Genomic DNA, 18,158 nt, shown 5'->3' on the forward strand with positions numbered 1-18,158 from the left:
GCGGGGTACAGGCGGGCGCCAGCATGAGCAGTCTCCTTGTTTCCCCTTTGGTGCTAAGGAGGCGAGCGCAGACGCAGAGTACCGAGGCGTCAAGCAAAGGTTTCCATATCGGTGCAACGAGACCAAGACCAGTAGAACGGCAAGACGGAGGTCAACATGGAACCCAAGGCGGCGTCATCACCAGAGCCTTTGGCAGGTGAAAACCGCTTTTGTCAGGATAAGCTGTACTAGTTGTCCCCTTTCAAATTGACCGTTGTTGGCTCCCTTCCCGCTCAATATTTGGGAAGAGGACCAGGGCCTATATAAGTAGAACTAGCCACCACCATAGGGGGCACCGGGACCGAGATCAGAGCTCATTCGGAGGCATATGATCTTTAGCTGATCCTTAGCCACACGCCAGGCACAAGAACACCTCAACCTCAGGAGGTTGTTCTTCCCCTTGTACTGTTCATCATCAGCCCAAGAAGCAATCCACCACCACCACACTGGAGTAGGGTATTACACCACAACGGTGGCCCGCACCAGTATAAATCTTGTGTCTCTTGTGTTGTGAGTTCGTTGAGTTCGTCCGCGAGATATTAGCAAGCTAGGGCATGGATCGGTAGGGGGAGAACTTTGCACGCACCCCAGAGTTCAAACCTTAAGGGTTCTGCCGGAACCTGTGATCCGACATTTGGCGCGCCAGGTAGGGGTGCGCCGAAGCTTCCCTTCTGTCGCTCCGCGTCATGTCGCTTCATCGTCTCCATGGCGGACGCATGCCGCGCCCGCGCCGAGCGCCGGGCTGCCCTCGCCACCCGCGTTGCTCAGACAGCCCCTGTCGGCGGGCCACCCCGTCGCTCTCCATTGCCTGCCGCCAACGCCGCCGCCGGCCCGGTGGGGAACGAGCAACAAGCGTCCTTGTTGCACCCCTCGGTGCGACAGGACGGCCGCACGGCCACTCCATCGCGGACTCCAGCTGGTTCGTCGTCTCACGCTCGTCGCGCTCCCATGGACGCACGGGCCGTGCTCCTGATGGCGCACGAGCTCCTGCGCTACCGCCCGGTCGACGACCACTACGAGGACTAGCTCGACCGCATCGCCGAGCTTGTCAGCACCGCAGGGGCTCCCATGCGCCGTCCCTCTCACTGCCTCGCCCTCCGCCAGCTACGGGCGACGTAGCTCACGAAGCGCCCCCACCACCTCTGCACTAAGACGGTGCCCTGGCGCCAAAGAGTGCGCCTCTGCGGCGCGACCCACCGCGTCCGGCGCCCGCGCGTGCAGAAAGAAGCTGTCAAGAAGTCCCTCGACCGCAAGAGAACGCTCCACCACTCCTCGCACCACCGTGCCAGGATCGTCTGCCGCGGTAGGGCCCCGCGCCGCTTGCCGTAGCAGCGCGCGGGTGCCAAGACCAAGCTCCACCTCCAAGACGGGCCCCGGTGACCACGACCGACTGCCGCGCCTTCACCCCGAGCTGCGTAGCATCGCCTGGCTGGGCAAGTTCAAGCCGGATATGCACCCTCACTACGACGGCACCCCCGACCCCGCGGAGTTCCTGTAGCTCTACTAGCTGAGCATCGAGGCGACCAACGGCGACGAGAAAGTCATGGCGAACTGGTTCCCTATGGCACTCAAAGACAGCGCCTGCTCGTGGCTCCTGAACCTGCCTCCAGGCTCTCTCTTCTCCTGGTAAGATGTCGGCGTTCTGGGAACAGGTGTCCCCAGACTTGCCTGCCTGCGGCCCACCGCGTGGCTAAACAAGTAGGCCGTACGGGCCATCTTCATCAACAAGGCATCCAAGACCCTCGCGAGGGTCCAAGCCTCGCAAGGCGAATGACGCAAGACCTCCTCTAGAGTAGCCTCGCCAGGCAGGCTCACGAGGAGCGGAGATATCAAGGCGGGGCAAACCTCACGAGGCCCTCGTGACGTGAGCCATGACGCACGACACCAGGCGGGCGCCAGCGCGCGCAGTGTCCTTATTTCCTCCTTGGTGCTAAGGAGCCCAGCGCAGGCGAAGATTACCGAGGCATCAGGCAAAGGTTGCTATATTGGTGCAACAAGACCAAGACCAAAAGGACGGCAAGAAGGAGGTCATCGTGGAGCCCAGACGGCGTCACCACTAGAGCATTTCGCAGGCGAAGACCGCTTTTGTCAGGATAGCTTGTACTAGCTGTCCCCCTTCAAATTTGCCAGTCGTTGTTGGCTCCCTTCCCGCTAGATATTTGGGAAGAGGACCAGGGCCTATATAAGAAGAGCTAGCCACCATAGTAGAGGCATCTCATCTTAGCTTGATCCAGCCCGATCAAGAGCCTACTCACAAGAACACCTCAACCTCAGGAGGCTGTTCTTCCCTTGTACTGTTCATCATCAGCCCTATTGCTGGCGCCAGGGGACCCTTTCCTCTTGTGGACCTCTTCGAAGTCCACGCAAAGCCGACCAAAGCGCTGGACGTGACGGCCGGTGCGCGGCGGAGACGAAGAAGAGCGTGGAAGGATGTCTTCAAAGGTGCCCGGTTGCGGTGAACAGCCAGGAACCATTTCACCACAACCTCCCAAGGCCCTTGAAGCCTTGGCCTCGGGAGTCGCATGCTGCGTCTCCTCGGCAACCGACGCCTCAGGAGGGGGGTGGCAGGCTCCTGAAGACGATGCCCCAGGATCACCACTCGACATGTGCTCCTCAGCACTCGAGCCACCGGCCTCCGCCGGAGCTCGCCCACCTGCACCGTCGCTTGGGGCGAGCTCGGCACCAGCGGCAAGGAAGGGAACCACGACGACGGGGTTCTCACGAGGCCCCTCCAGGCCGATCGGCCACGGCCCCCATTCATCAAAGGGAGGCATGTTCTCTACAAATTCATCCTTGTTCTTGCAGCGGTACAGCAAACAGTTCTTCCCAGGCAGTTCGGCCGGCAAGAGGACACCCGTCAGGACCTTGAGCACTGTTTGCCGCGTCCCGAGGAGGAGCCCAGACTCCTGAAACATCATGTGGTCCTGGCTGCTGAGCAAGGTCCACATTGGGCGAGAATGGCGCTGAAGCGGAGCGACCCGGCGTTTGACGATTTCCTTCACCACCATCGGCGCAGTTACGCCGTGATCTTTCAGTTACGCAGCTCGGCACCAGCCGGAGTTAGGAACAGCGGGCCCCGACGGAGCTTGGAACAGAGGACTGAGCACGCCGGCATCGACGAACACCCATCGTGTCCGGAATTCGCTCGTGGATGGAGGAAGCTCGAAGTCGATCCCCTCGCCCGCCATCGCAGCCACGGCATGTAGGCTCACGCATCCTGAGCTTTGTTGAGGGTCGGTCAGATGCAATGAGAAGAAATGGCGAAGGAGGGCAACAGAAGGGGCTATGCCAGACTGAGGGTTGAGATGCAGCATGTGGATCTGATAATGCTCAAGCACCGCATTTAAGAAGGCAGAGAAGGGAGGAATCAGGCCGGCCCAAAGGGCATCTATGAAGATTGGGACCTCGGTGGCCGCCTGAGCCGTGCGAGTGAGAGACGCAGGCCAAGCCACCGTCTCCCCCCACTCATTGAAGCTGGAAGCAAGCATCGGGCGCACCTTGTCCATGGCCTCGTCGTTGAGCACCCGAGACCGGCCGAGTGCCGGCGCAAAGGACGGAGGCGCAGCTGGCAGAGACAGAGGTCTCTTCCCCTTTTCAGCTTGTTTCGGCGCCATGGCGATGGAGCAGGCGGAGCGCAAGTCAGATTGGAGAAGAGAAACAAAGTCTCGAGGAAGCAGGGGGATTGGGGGAGCAAGGCGCAGGCGAATGGGAATAACTGTGTAGGCCGCTGGGGGCCGCATAGCTAGGCGAATTCAAAGGCAGCGTGGGGAAGCGGAGACGCCCACGTCCAATCAACCGCCACGCGTCAACCGAGGCCGCAGGCTTTTGGGGCCCGCGGTGCTCCAAACTTGACCCTTGGCGTCACCGCGAAGCCAAGCCCGAAAGCACCTTGGGCCCGGGGGCTACTGTCGGCGTTCTGGGAACGGGGGTCCCTAGACTTGCCTGCTTGCAGCCCACGGCGTGGCTAAACAAGTAGGCCGTACGACCCATCTTCATCAACAAGGCATCTAAGACCCTCGCGAGGGTCCAAGCCTCGCGAGGCGGACGACACAAGACCTCCTCTATAGTAGCCTAGCCAGGCAGGCTCACGAGGAGCTGAGATATCAAGGCAGGGCAAACCTCACGACGCCCTCGTGACGTGAGCCATGACGCACGACACCAGGCAGGCGCCAGGCGGGTGCCAGCGCGCGCAGCATCCTTATTTCCTCTTTGGTGCTAAGGAGGCTAGCACAGGCGAAGAATACCGAGGCATCAGGCAAAGGTTGCTATATTGGTGCAACGAGACCAAGCCAGAAGGACGGCAAGACCGAGGTCATCGTGGAGCCCAGACGGCGTCACCACCAGAGCTTTTCGCAGGCGAAGACCGCTTTTGTCAGGATAGTTTGAACTAGTTGTCCCCCTTCAAATTTGCCCGCCATTGTTGGCTCCCTTCCCGCTCGATATTTGGGAAGAGGACCAGGGCCTATATAAGTAGAGCTAGCCACCATAGTAGAGGCATCTCATCTTAGCTTGATCCAACCCGATCGAGAGCCTACTCACAAGAACGCCTCAACCTCAGGAGGCTGTTCTTCCCTTGTACTGTTCATCATCAGCCCTAGAGGCAATCCACCACCACACTGGAGTAGGGTATTACACCACAACGGTGCCCCGAACCGGTATAAACCTCGTGTCTTTCTGTGTTGCGAGTTCGTCGAGTTCGTCCGCGAGATCTTAGCGAGCTAGGGCGTAGATCGGTAGGAGGGAAAGACTTCGCGCGCACCCCAGTGTTCGAACCTCAAGGGTTTGCCGGAACCCCACATCCGACAGAAGAGATGCACGACCGCTTCGTCGCCAACTTCCAGGGCACTCGCGACCGCCCACCGGCCGCGGGTGACCTGCGCCGGATCAAGCAACAACCTGGAGAGACCCTCCAGAAGTACATCCTTCAACAATGTTGGTCTCAAGATCCCCAAGGTGACGGACGAGGCCATCATCTCCGCGTTCTCCGATGGCATCCGTGACGTCAAGATGAAGGAGGATCTCGCTATCCACGAGGAGCTGTGCACATCCCTGGAGTTGTTCAACCTGGCGAAAAAGTGCGCAAGAGCTGAGGAAGGGCGCCTCTCCCTCCTTGAGCTCCCGGCTACGGACCTGGAGGAGAAGAAAGCCAAGACCAAGGACGTGAAGCGCAAGGGAGCAGCCGTGCTCGCGGCGGAGCCGGACACCATGCGCGGCAGAGATCAGCCCGAGTCATCATAGAGCAGCCGACCGTTCTGCGCCTTCCATAACCTACATACCCACAACACTAGTGACTGTCAAGAGCTCAGAGCCATTCGAGAAGAACGCTTTGGTCGACGCCCTGAGCGCAACGACCGGGGCTACGGCCGAGGACGAGGACGTGGTGGCAGACACTGGGATGACCGTGGCCCACGCCAGGAGTGGCCCGACCGGCCTCGTGAGGACCGCTGGCAGGATCAGCCTCGCGAGGGCGCCTGGAGGGATCAGCCTCGTGAGGATCGTCCTCAAGGCAACGCTGGTCTTCCTCCACTACCGCCACCACCCAGAAGGAATGACGATCACCATCAAGACAAGGGGGTTGGGGGTTTCCAAGAGCCACGTGCTATCGCCAGCATCTTGGGAGGAGCTCAGGCCCCAGCCTCGCAGCGTATCTTCAAACAGTTTGCTTGTGAAGTGAATGCAGTCCTCCCCAAGTTTGTGGCCACGCACCCGCTCAGGTGGTCCAAGTACGCCCTCAACTTCAGTTCGGCGGATCAGCTCAAGTGCGCGGCCACCGCAGGCGCCCTCCCGATGCTTTGCTCCCCAGTCATCAGTAACGTGCAAGTTACCAAGACCCTCATCGACGGCGGCGCAGGGCTCAACGTCCTGTCCGTCGACACATTCGACAACCTCCAAGTGTCGTATGATCAGCTTCGGCCCACCAAGCCTTTCTCAGGAGTGACCGACGGCTCCACCACACCGATAGGGCAGGTCCGCCTTCCTGTCACCTTCGGAGAACGCAAGAACTACCGCACTGAACTCATCGACTTCGATGTCGCGCACATCCATCTGCCGTACAATGCCATCCTCGGGTACCCAGCCCTGGCCAAGTTCATGGCGGTGACCCATCACGGCTATAATGTCCTCAAGATGCCGGGAAGCGGCGGAATCATCACGGTCCCATGTGAAGCAAGAGATGCGGTGTGCTCACTTGAGCGTGTCTTCCAAGCTACAGCAATCGACGACCCCGAGAGCAAGGGCGAGAGCCCTCTTGATGCCACCCCCAAGAAGAAGTAGATGCGCCGTGCAGGACCTCAGGAGGGTGGCGTCGCAACTGGAACCTCGTCAGGATCAGCGCCCGCGCCAGGGGCGCCTCCCTCCATCGCATAGGAAGGCGCGCCCGGCGCCCTTCTCGGGTAGGGCTCGGGGGCTCTCTTCTAGAGGGCCTCAGACCTTGCCAACATCACGAGGGAGGAGCTCGGGCACCACTTGGAGGCGTGCTTCACGACACGTTTCCCTCAGGAGAACACAGGGCGAGGAGCGCCCACCGCTCAGGAGTTCTTCACCAGGACCACTCAGGAACTGCAAGACGCAAGGGCCATGCACGGCGGCCGCCGCTCACCAGGCACAGTTCCCCATCCAGGCGAGGATGTCGGGCTACGCGTCTGCATCGACGTACCAGGGCTCAACAGGGCCACCTCTCAGGAGCTTTTTTGGCCTTCGCGCGTGGGATGCTGTGAGGGCCCGCCTCACAACTACGTTAGCATGCCTTTTGGCCTGCCGAGCGTGTCGTCCGCCTATCAGCGCAACTTGCGGCGCGTCCTGGCGACTCAGGAGGCCAGGCACCATGCTGTGCTGACGGAGATGGAGACGGTCCTCAAGGAACCACCTGGACCCCAGAGCCTCCCGAGGCTCAGGGCCTCGGTGGCTCATGAGGAGCGACCCCTTCGCCGCGTACCTTCAGCTGCCCCAACTCTCCTTCATCAACAGAACCACGTGACATTTTCCAAGTTTATTTAGCTGGGAGCGCCCCTCGGGCGGCATCATTCCCAGGCCGCATGGGTCCGTCCCTATGGCATGTATCCATTTTATCATGTCTTTAGCTTACCTTGCTGGGGGCGCCCCTCGGGCCGCATCATCCCCAAGCCGCTCGGGCCTGACCCAGTGGCGTGTATCTTCCCTGCGTTTACCTAAGCCAGTTTGCTTTCCATGCCTAATCTGTCTATGACTATTACCTGCTTGATCGTCACCTATCGTGGGAGCCGCACGCCGGCCGTCTTTCTTCAAGATCCTTCGCATGAGTAGGTAAAGCACGGCGTCTGTGCTCGGGCCTGTCCCTGCAGCATCGATAAATCCAACGGCTGAGCTCTGTCTGGTGGGTCGGCCCCGTTCACGTCACCTCCTCGGGCCGTTGGTGCTTGGCCCTCTCACGCGATAACCTCAGGAGATTCGTTCGGCGCAGGTTGTCTGACCACCTCGCAAGACCAGCACAGTGAACAAGAACCAAGACCAGGCACAACCCGTCTTGAGGTAGGGCCTCGTGAGTCCTGCGCTGGCTCACGGGTGCCCAGATACACCTTGTCTAGGCCTGCCGTGCAAGCCACGTGTTAGGGCGGGGCTGTACACGCCCCGGGGGCTCTCCATAGTAGGGAGCCGCCCTCCCACGCATAAGTGGAAGCACCATGCTCCGCGATGGCTGTCGACACTGCCGAAGAGCGGCTATGCCCGTGCACAAGCGGAAGCACTATAATCCGCGCTGGTGATAAACAACTGAGGGCGGCCTCACGGCCGCACCAACCTCAGGGAGCCCCAGAGCTCAGTGTCTGGCCTCACCGCAACGCCTCCCCTCAGGAGAGTCGCGCGAGGGGGCTGGGCACGGGGGCTGCGCTCGGGTCATGCCCAAGCGTATGCCACCCAACCAGGTCTCCCGGACCTGGTCGTCGCACGCCCCTCCTGAGCCGAGCCTTGGCGAGGGCAAAGGAATGGAAATTTTTTGCACGTCAATGGGGACTCCTGAGCATCGCGACTCGGGAGCCTAACTGTTCATGTAGCCCCTCACTCCTTGGTCCGTCCTGGTCTCCGATCAGCCCAACGGCGGTTGAGGTATGTGCGGGGCCGGGCCCTGCCGACGTAGTACATTAACCTATCCACGTGTCTCCTTCCTATTTGCTGTTTGCGCGTCAAGGGGGACTCCTGAGCATCGCGACTCAGGAGCCTAACTGGTCACGTAGCCCCTCACTCCTTGGTCCATCCTGGTTTCCGATCGGCCCAACGGCGGTTGAGGTATGCGCGGGGCCGGGCTCTACCGATGCAGAACATAAAGCAAATAGGAAGAAAATCGCAAAATCCCAAAGCGAATATTACAAGACATATTGTTCTCACAATTTCAAATGCGAATTTAACGCCTCCATGAGGCATGGTGCATGTTGCAGGAATAAAACGGAAAGGCAGCCGCAGGTCACCCCTGAACACCGCCATCGCCCACAAGAGGTGCTCCTTCCTTGGTGGCATCGCCTTCACCTGCACCGCCAGATGGAGCCGCGGAATTGGTGGCACTACAGATCAAAGGCGCGAGGGTGAAGCCACGGAACTTCTTCAGTAGGGCCTCCATCCGGCCTTTCACGGCTGCGGCGGCAGCCGTGTAGTGTTCTTCAGCTACAGGCTCCAGCAGCTCGTCAAGACAAGCGCTGGGGTCATGAAGGTACAGGTGGCTGAAGACCCGCGTCAGCGCAGCTGAAGAAAGGACGCGAGCCTTTGCCTCAGCTATGGGACGGACGCCCTCCACGACTTCCTCGAGCGCCTTCACCAAGAAGGGAAGCAGCTGAGCAGGGCCATCCTTGTCGGTGGTCAGCGGCTCCTCCAAGCCCTTCTCGAATAGTGCCTTCAGCGCCACACGGGACCTCTCCTCAAGGAGCGAGAAAGCCACACGGTCTTCAGCCAGGACCTTCGCCCTGGCGTCAAGATCGACCTTCTCTGCCTCCACCTTCCGCTCCAGCTCCTCCAGCCGGCCGCGTTCAGCGGCCTGCATCTTCGCCAGCTCCCCCAGCTCGGCGTCGTGGTTCTTGATGGCGTCCTCCCGAGCCCTCATCTCCTCCTCCTTCGGCCGGCGGCCACGAGCTTCTTCTGCACGCTCGTCGCGCAGACCCTTCAGCTCCTCCTCCAACGCCCGGCAGCGGTCGTGGGCGGCCCCGGCGTCCTTCAGCGCCGCCTGGCGATCAGGCGCAGCCTTCTCGGAGGCCGTTGCGGCCTGGTTCAGTGTCGCTCGGATCGCCGCGTCAGACTGAAGCCAGCCGGATGCCAGCTCCAGGCGCCCAGCAACCAGGCGCGGATCCGCGCCCCGGAGATCTTCCCGCAGCTGGGCCATCTTTGAAAGGGCACGCTCCAAGACAGCGGAGGAGGCAGAAGAACCTGAGAACAATGGCATGGCAGGAGAAGGAGGCGATGCCGTCACCTGGGCCTGGGGGACCAAGGGCTCCTGAGCCTTTGGGACCTCGGCGGCTGAGCCGGACATCAGCACTTCCGAAGCCAGCAGGGCCTTGGGGGCTCACTCATCGTGACAACGCTCCCCTGGTCTCACGAGGGCGACCGGGCCGGGGAGGTGTGAGTGTCGCCGCCTCCCTTCTCCGCGAAGGGGGGGCGCGGCCACCGCATCCTCCTTCCTCCTCTTCGCCAAAGACAGCGGCCTGGTCAACCAAGGACGAACGTCAGGAAATAGTAGTACAAGCATAAACAAGACAAAGCTCAAGCACTTACTGGTCCACCGCGGCATAGTCCACCCTCCGCTTGGTGAGCTTGAAGCCCGAGAGCCTCGAGGCTTGAGGCGCGGGCGCGACAGCTCTAGAAGCAGAGGACGGTGCAGCAGAAGAGCCGGAGGCAGCTCTGGGCGGCATCAAGGCGGGGGCAGCATCTCGACAGACCAGCGACGATCCGCCCCTTGTAGGGATGACGGGCAGCTCCCCCTCCTCCTGGCGGGCGTCGGTCTTGGCATCGTCTGGCAGGGCGCGGAGGATGTCGGCCTTGCTCAAGGGGGAAGTCTCCCCCATCTCCTCGGGGGTCGCCTCCAAGTCTTCCTCCTCCCCCTCTTCCTCCCCGTGGGACTCGTCAGAAGATAGCTCCACTGGCTTCCGCGCTGCAGAGGCCCGGTAGGCGCCAGCGGCACCAGCCCGCACCCGTCGAAGGTAGGCATGGCGGCCACGATCTGCTTCCAGTCCTTGCGGCGGAACAGGGGAACGAAGGCGCTCGGCAGGTACTCTTGGTTGTCCCCGACCAAGAGGCGCTAAACTGCAGATAGCTCATCATCGGGCAAGGCCTCCGGGCTCAGGCGAATCTTGTCCTCTTCATCCCCGAGCCTCCACAAGGGCGCGCACGCGCCTGAAGAGGAGCGACGCGCAGCATCAGGAATTCCCTCAGGAGCATGGCCCCTGTCACCGTCGCCGCCTTCGCGTTGTCTGGCTTCAGGTCGGTCTGCATCTGCTCCAACACCGACGACGCCCGCTCATCAGTGAGCCTCGCGCAAGACCACCCCTTGTCGGGCTGGGGCATCTCCGTCGGTAGCGCCAAGCGCGGGTGGACACACTTGGCACCCATCATGACCCATTTGGCCTTCAGGTTGTCGACCTTCTTCCCGGTGTTCGAGATCGAGTTGGCCTTGTCGGCCGCAATGAAATTGGCGCACCCGGAGATATGGCCCTCGCTGACGCGAAGGAAGAAGAAGTGGCGCAGCAGAGCCACGGACGGCATGACGCCCAAATACACCTCACAATAGTAGGCGAAGATGGACAAGAGAAGGATGGAGTTGGGATGGAGATGCAACGCCTGCAGCCCGTAGTGGCCTAGGACCTCATAGAAGAAATCGGAGAAGGGGGGAACAAGGGGAAGAAGGTGCTTCCCTCGGGCTCCGGCACGTCGAAGGCCACCCGGAGATGTGTCTTCCCCCTCTCGTTGCTCTCCCCCGCCGTCAGCAAGCGTATTGCGGTGAGGCTCTTCTCCGAAATGTTGGGCGCGTCGAGAGCCGGTTTGTATCAAGCCGGCGACGAGGAGGACTTGACCTTGCGCGGCGCAATTGGTCGCAGATGTGGAGGAAGGTTGGAGCAGATCTGGAGATCTCGGAGGCAAGGCACAAGGAAGGGGGTCTGGAGCAAGGCGAAAGGGAGCAGTGAAGGCAAGCACTGTCTGTGCCAGCACTTGTCAAGTGTGGGGAAGCGGAGACGCCCAAGTCCAGTCAAACGCCACGCGTCGACCAAGGCCGCAGGCTTTTGGGGCCCGCGGCGCTACGTACTTGACCTTTGGCTTCGCCTCAAAGCCAAGCCCGAGCGCGCCTTGGGCCCGGGGGCTACTGTCTGCGTTCTGGGAATGGGGGTCCCCAGACTTGCCTGCCTGCGGCCCACAGCGTGGCTCTGCACATGGTCCCGTACGTCCCATCTTCATCAACAAGGCGTTCAAGACCCTCGCAAGGGGCCAAGCCTCGCGAGGCGGACGACACAAGACCTCCTCAGGAGCGGCCTCACGAGGTTGGATCGCGAGGAGCGGAGAGATCAAGGCAGGGCAAACCTCGCGAGGTTCCCGTGATGTGAGCCATGACGATCAAGATCAGGCGGGCGCCAAGCGGGTGCCAACACGCGTAGTGTCCTTGTTTCCCCTTTGGTGCTAAGGAGGCGAGCGCAGGCGCAGAGTACCGAGGCATCAAGCAAAGGTTTCCATATTGGTGCAACGAGACCAAGACCAGCAGAACGGCAAGACGGAGGTCACCATGGATCCCAAGGCGGCGTCATCACCAGAGCCTTTGGCAGGCGAAGACCGCTTTTGTCAGGATAAGTTGTACTAGCTGTCCCCTTTCAAATTGGCCGTTGTTGGCTCCCTTCCCACTCAATATTTGGGAAGAGGACCAGGGCCTATATAAGTAAAACTAGCCACCACCGTACGGGGCACCGGGACCAAGATCGGAGCTCATTCGGAGGCATCTGATCTTTAGCTGATCCTTAGCCACACACCAGGCACAAGAACACCTCAACCTCAGGAGGCTGTTCTTCCCCTTGTATTGTTCATCATCAGCCCAAGAGGCAATCCACCACCACCACACTGGAGTAGGGTATGACACCACAACTGTGGCCCGAACCAGTATAAATCTTGTGTCTCTTATGTTGTGAGTTCGTTGAGTTCGTCCGCGAGATCTTAGCAAGCTAGGGCGTGGATCGGTAGGGGGAGAACTTTGCGCGCACCCCAGAGTTCGAACCTTAAGGGTTTTGCCGGAACCCGTGATCCGACAGTCGTAGTGGCGCCGGGAGCGCGGGAGCGTTCTCTTGCGGACGGGGAACTTCTTGGCAGCTTCCTTCTTCGCGCACGGGCGCCCGACGCGGTGGGTCGCGCCGGGGGCCGCACGCCTTGGCGCCAGGACGTCGTCTTGGTGCGGAGGTGGTGGTGGTGGCGCTCCATGAGCCACGTCGCCCGCAGCTGGCGGAGGGCGAGGCAGCAAGAGGGATGGCGCGGGGGAGCCCCATGCGGCGCTGACGAGCTCGGCGATGCGATCCAGCCAATCCTCGTAGAGGTCGTTGACGGGGCGGTAGCGTAGGAGTTCGCGTGCCATGAGCACCACGACCTGCGCGTCCGTGGGAGCGCGACGAGCATGAGACGACAAGCTGCCCGGGGTCAACGATGGAGTGGTGGTGCGGCCGTCCCGTCGCACCGATGGGTGCAGCGAGGACGCTAGCTGCTCGTTTCCCGCCGGGCCGGTGGCGGCGTTGGAGGCAGGCGACGGAGAACGACGGGGAGGCCTGCCAATGGGAGCCGTCTGAGCAACGCGGGCAGCGAGGGTGGCCCGGCGCTCAGCGCGAGCTCAGCGAGCGTCCGCCATGGATGCGACGAAGCGATGGGACATGGATCGACGGAAGGAAAGGTTTGGCGCACCCCTACCTGGCGCACCAAATGTCAGATTTTGGGTTCCGGCAAAACCCTTTAGGTTCGAACACTGGGGTGCGCGCGAAGATTTCCCCCTACCTAATCACGCCCTCAGCCTCACCGCGATCTCAAATCCTAGCTCGACGAACCCGCGACACAAGAGACACGAGATTTATACTGGTTCGGGCCACCGTTGTGGTGTAATACCCGACGACAGTGTGGTGTGGTGGATTGCCTCCTGGGCTGAGGATGACCAGTACAAGGGGAAGAACGGCCTCCTGAGGAGAGGTGTTCTTGTGCTTGGTGGATGTGAGGATGGAGTGGATCTAGTCCAAGATGAGTTGCCTCCTACTATGGTGGCTAGTCCTATTTATAGAGGCTTGGTCCTCTTCCCAAATATTGAGCGGGAAGGGATGCCACAACGACCAATTTGAAGGGGGACAGCTAGTACAAGCTCTCTTGGCTAAAGGTGGTCTTCGCCTGCCAAAGGCTCTGGTGGTGGCGCCGTCTTGGGCTCCACGGTGACCTCCGTCCTGCCGGCCTGCTGGTCTTGGTCTTCTTGCATCGATATGGAAACCTTTCCCCGACGCCTCGGTACTCCTCGCCTGCGATTGCCTCCTTAGCACCAAAGAGGAAACGAGGACACTGTGCGCGCTGGCGCCCGCCTGGCGCCCGCCTGGTCTTGGTCGTCATGGCTTACGTCATTGGAACCTCGTGTCGGTGTTCTGGGAACGGGGGTCCCCAGACTTGCCTGCATGCGGCCCATGGCGTGGCGCTGCGAGCGGGCCCGTACGGCCCATCTTCACCAACAAGCACTCAAGACCCTCGTGAGGGGCCAAGCCTCGCGAGGCGGACGATGCAAGACCTCTTTGGGGGCGGCCTCACCAGGTTGGCTCGTGAGGGGCGGAGAGATCAAGGCAAGGCAAACCTCGCGAGGTTCTCATGATGTGAGCCATGACGATCGAGACTAGGCGGGCACCAGGCAGGCGTTAGCGTGCGTAGTGTCCTTGTTTCCTCTTTGGTGCCAAGGGGGCAAGCGCAGGCGCGGAGTACCGAGGCGTCAAGCAAAGGTTTCCATATCGGTGCAATGAGACCAAGACCAGCAGGACGGCAAGACGGAGGTCACCATGGAGCCGTGTGCCGGCCGTCTTTCTTCAGGACCCTTCGCGTGAGTAGGTTAAGCACGGCGTCTGTGCTCGGGCCCGTCCCTGCAGCGTGATACGTCTCTAATGTATCTATAATTTTTTATTGTTCCATGCTATATTATATTCTGTTTTCGACATTATTGGGCTTTATTATACACTTTTATATTATTTTTGGGACTAACCTATTAACCGGAGCACAGCCCAGAATTGCTGTTTTTTGCCTATTTCGCAGTTTCGCAGAAAAAGAAAATCAAACGGAGTCCAAACGGAATGAAACCTTCGGGAACATGAATTTCGGAACGAACGTGATCCAGAGGACTTGAACCCTACATCAAGACTTCAACCAGGAGGGCACGAGGTAGGGGGCGCGCCTACCCCCCCCCCCTAGGCGCGCCCTCCACCCTCGTGGGCCCCCTGTTGCTCCACCAACGTACTCCTTCCTCCCATATATACCTACCTACCCCCAAACTACCAGATACGGAGCCAAAAACCTAATTCCACCGCCGCAACCTTCTGTACCCATGAGATCCCATCTTGGGGCCTGTTCCGGAGCTCCGCCGGAGGGGGCATCGATCACGGAGGGCTTCTACATCAACACCATAGCCTCTCTGATGATGCGTGAGTAGTTTACCTCAGACCTTCGGGTCCATAGTTATTAGCTAGATGGCTTCTTCTCTCTTTTTGGATCTCAATACAATGTTCTCCCCTTCTCTCGTGGAGATCTATTCGATGTAATCTTCTTTTGCGGTGTGTTTGTTGAGAACGATAAATTGTGGGTTTATGATCAAGTTTATCTATGAACAATATTTGAATCTTCTCTGAATTCTTTAATGTATGATTGGTTATCTTTGCAAGTCTCTTCGACTTATCAGTTTGGTTTGGCCTACTAGATTGATCTTTCTTGCAATGGGAGAAGTGCTTAGCTTTGGGTTCAATCTTGCGGTGTCCTTTCCCAGTGACAGTCGGGGCACCAAGGCACGTATTGTATTGTTGCCATCGAGGATAACAAGATGGGGTTTATATCATATGGCATGAATTTATCCCTCTACATGATGTCATCTTGCTTAAAGCGTTACTCTGTTCTTATGAACTTAATACTCTAGATGCATGCTGGATAGCGGTCGATGTGTGGAGTAATAGTAGTAGATGCAGGCAGGAGTCGGTCTACTTGTCTCGGACGTGATGCCTATATACATGATCATACCTAGATATTCTCATAACTATGCTCAATTCTGTCAATTGCTCAACAGTAATTTGTTCACCCACTATAAATACTTATGCTCTTGAGAGAAGCCACTAGTGAAACCTATGGCCCCCGGGTCTATTTTCCATCATATTAATCTTCCAACACTTCGTTATTTTTATTGCCTTTTATTTTACTTTGCATCTTTATCATAAAAATACCAAAAATATTATCTTATCATATATATCAGATCTCACTCTCGTAAGTGACCATGAAGGGATTGACAACCCCTTATCGCGTTGGTTGCGAGGATTTATTTGTTTGTGTAGGTGCGAGGGACTCGTGCGTGGCCTCCTACTAGATTGATACCTTGGTTCTCAAAACTAAGGGAAATACTTACGCTACTTTGCTGCATCACCCTTTCCTCTTCAAAGGAAAAACCAACGCAGTGCTCAAGAGGTAGCAAGAAGGATTTCTGGCACCGTTGCCGGGGAGGCTTACGCAAGGTCAAGTCAAGATTTGGACTCCCGACAACGAGCCATTTCTGGCGCCGTTGCCGGGGAGTCTACGCAAAAGTGAACATACCAAGTACCCATCACAAACCCTTATCTCCCGCATTACATTATTTGCCATTTGCCTCTCGTTTTCCTCTCCCCCACTTCACCCTTGCCGTTTTATTCGCTCTCTCTTTTCCGTTTGCCTCTTTTTCGCTTGCTTCTTGTTTGATCGTGTGTTGGATTGCTTGCTTGTCACGATGGCTCAAGATAATACTAAGTTGTGTGACTTTACCAATACCAACAATAATGATTTTCTTAGCACTCCGATTGCTCCTCTTACCGATACTGAATCTTGTGAAATCAATGTTGCTTTGTTGAATCTTGTCATGAAAGATCAATTCGCGGGCCTTCCTAGTGAAGATGCCGCTACCCATCTAAATAGCTTCGTTGATTTGTGTGATATGCAAAAGAAGAAAGATGTGGATAATGATATTGTTAAATTGAAGCTATTTCCTTTTTCGCTTAGAGATCGTGCTAAAGCTTGGTTTTCATCTTTGCCTAAAAATAGTATTGATTCTTGGAATAAGTGCAAAGATGCTTTTATCTCTAAGTATTTTCCTCCTGCTAAGATCATCTCTCTTAGATACGATATTATGAATTTTAAGCAACTTGATCATGAATATGTTGCACAAGCTTGGGAGAGGATGAAATTACTGATACGTAATTGTCCTACACATGGTTTGAATTTATGGATGATCATACAAAAAATTTATGCTGGGTTGAATTTGCTTCCAGAAATCTTTTAGATTCGGCCGCGGGAGGCACTTTTATGGAAATCACTTTAGGAGAAGCCACTAAACTCCTAGATAATATTATGGTTAATTATTCTCAATGGCACACTGAAAGATCTACTAGTAAAAAGGTGCATGCGATAGAAGAAATTAATGTTTTGAGTGGGAAGATGGATGAACTTATGAAATTATTTGCTAATAAAAGTGTTTCTTCTGATCCTAATGATATGCCTTTGTCTACTTTGATTGAGAATAATAATGAATCTATGGATGTGAATTTTGTTGGTAGGAATAATTTTGGTAACAACGCGTATAGAGGAAACTTTAATCCTAGGCCTTATCCTAGTAATTCCTCTAATAATTATGGTAATTCCTCCAACAATTCTTATGGAAATTTTAATAAGATGCCTTCTGAATTTGAGACTAGTGTTAAGGAATTTATGAATTCGCAAAAGAATTTCAATGCTTTGCATGAAGAAAAATTGCGTAAAGTTGATGAATTGGCTAGGAACATTGATAGAATTTCTCTTGATGTTGATTCTTCGAAACTTAGATCTATTCCACCTAAGCATGATATCAATGAGTCTCCCAAGGCCACGAGAATTTCCATTGATGAGTGCAAAGAAAGAACCGCTATGATGCGTGCTAAGAAAGATTGCTTTGTAAAAGCGTGTTCTTCTAATTTTTATGAAAATAAAGATGAAGATCTAAAAGTTATTGATGTGTCTCCTATTAAATCTCTGTTTGCAATATGAATCTTGATAATGATGAGACTGAATATGATCCACCCTTACCTAGAAGGGTTCCAAAAATTCGGAGTTTTTAGGTCTTGATGCTAAAATTGATAAAAGTGGTAATGAAGAGGTCAAAACTCTACATATTAATGAACCCACTATTTTGGATTTCAAGGAATTTAATTATGATAATTGCTTTTTGATAGATTGTTTTTCCTTGTTGCAATCCGTGCTAAAATCTCCACATGCTTATAGTCAAAATAAAGCCTTTACCAAACATATCGTTGATGCTTTGATGCAATCTTATGAAGAAAAACTTGAGTTGGAAGTTTCTATCCCGAGAAAACTTTATGATGAGTGGAAACCTACTATTAAAATTAAAATTAAAGATCATGAATGCTATGCTTTGTGTGATTTGGGTGCTAGTGTTTCCACGAATCCAAAAACTTTATGTGATTTATTAGGTTTCCGTGAATTTGATGATTGCTCTTTAAACTTGCACCTTGCAGATTCCACTATTATGAAACCTATGGGAAGAATTAATGATGTTCTTATTGTTGCAAATAGAAACTATGTGCCCGTAGACTTTATTGTTCTTGACATAGATTGCAATCCTTCATGTCCTATTATTCTTGGTAGACCTTTCCTTAGAACGATTGGTGCAATTATTGATATGAAGGAAGGGAATATTAGATTCCAATTTCCATTAAAGAAGGGCATGGAACACTTCCATAGAAAGAAAATAAAATTACCTTATGAGTCTATTCTGAGAGCCACTTATGGACTGCCTACCAAAGATGGCAATTCCTAGATCTATCCTTGCTTTTATGCCTAGCTAGGGGCGTTAAACGATAGCGCTTGTTGGGAGGCAACCCAATTTTATTTTTAGTTTTTTGCTT

This window comes from Triticum aestivum, chromosome 1D (genome assembly GCF_018294505.1).
Source record: "Triticum aestivum cultivar Chinese Spring chromosome 1D, IWGSC CS RefSeq v2.1, whole genome shotgun sequence".
NCBI lineage: Eukaryota > Viridiplantae > Streptophyta > Magnoliopsida > Poales > Poaceae > Triticum > Triticum aestivum.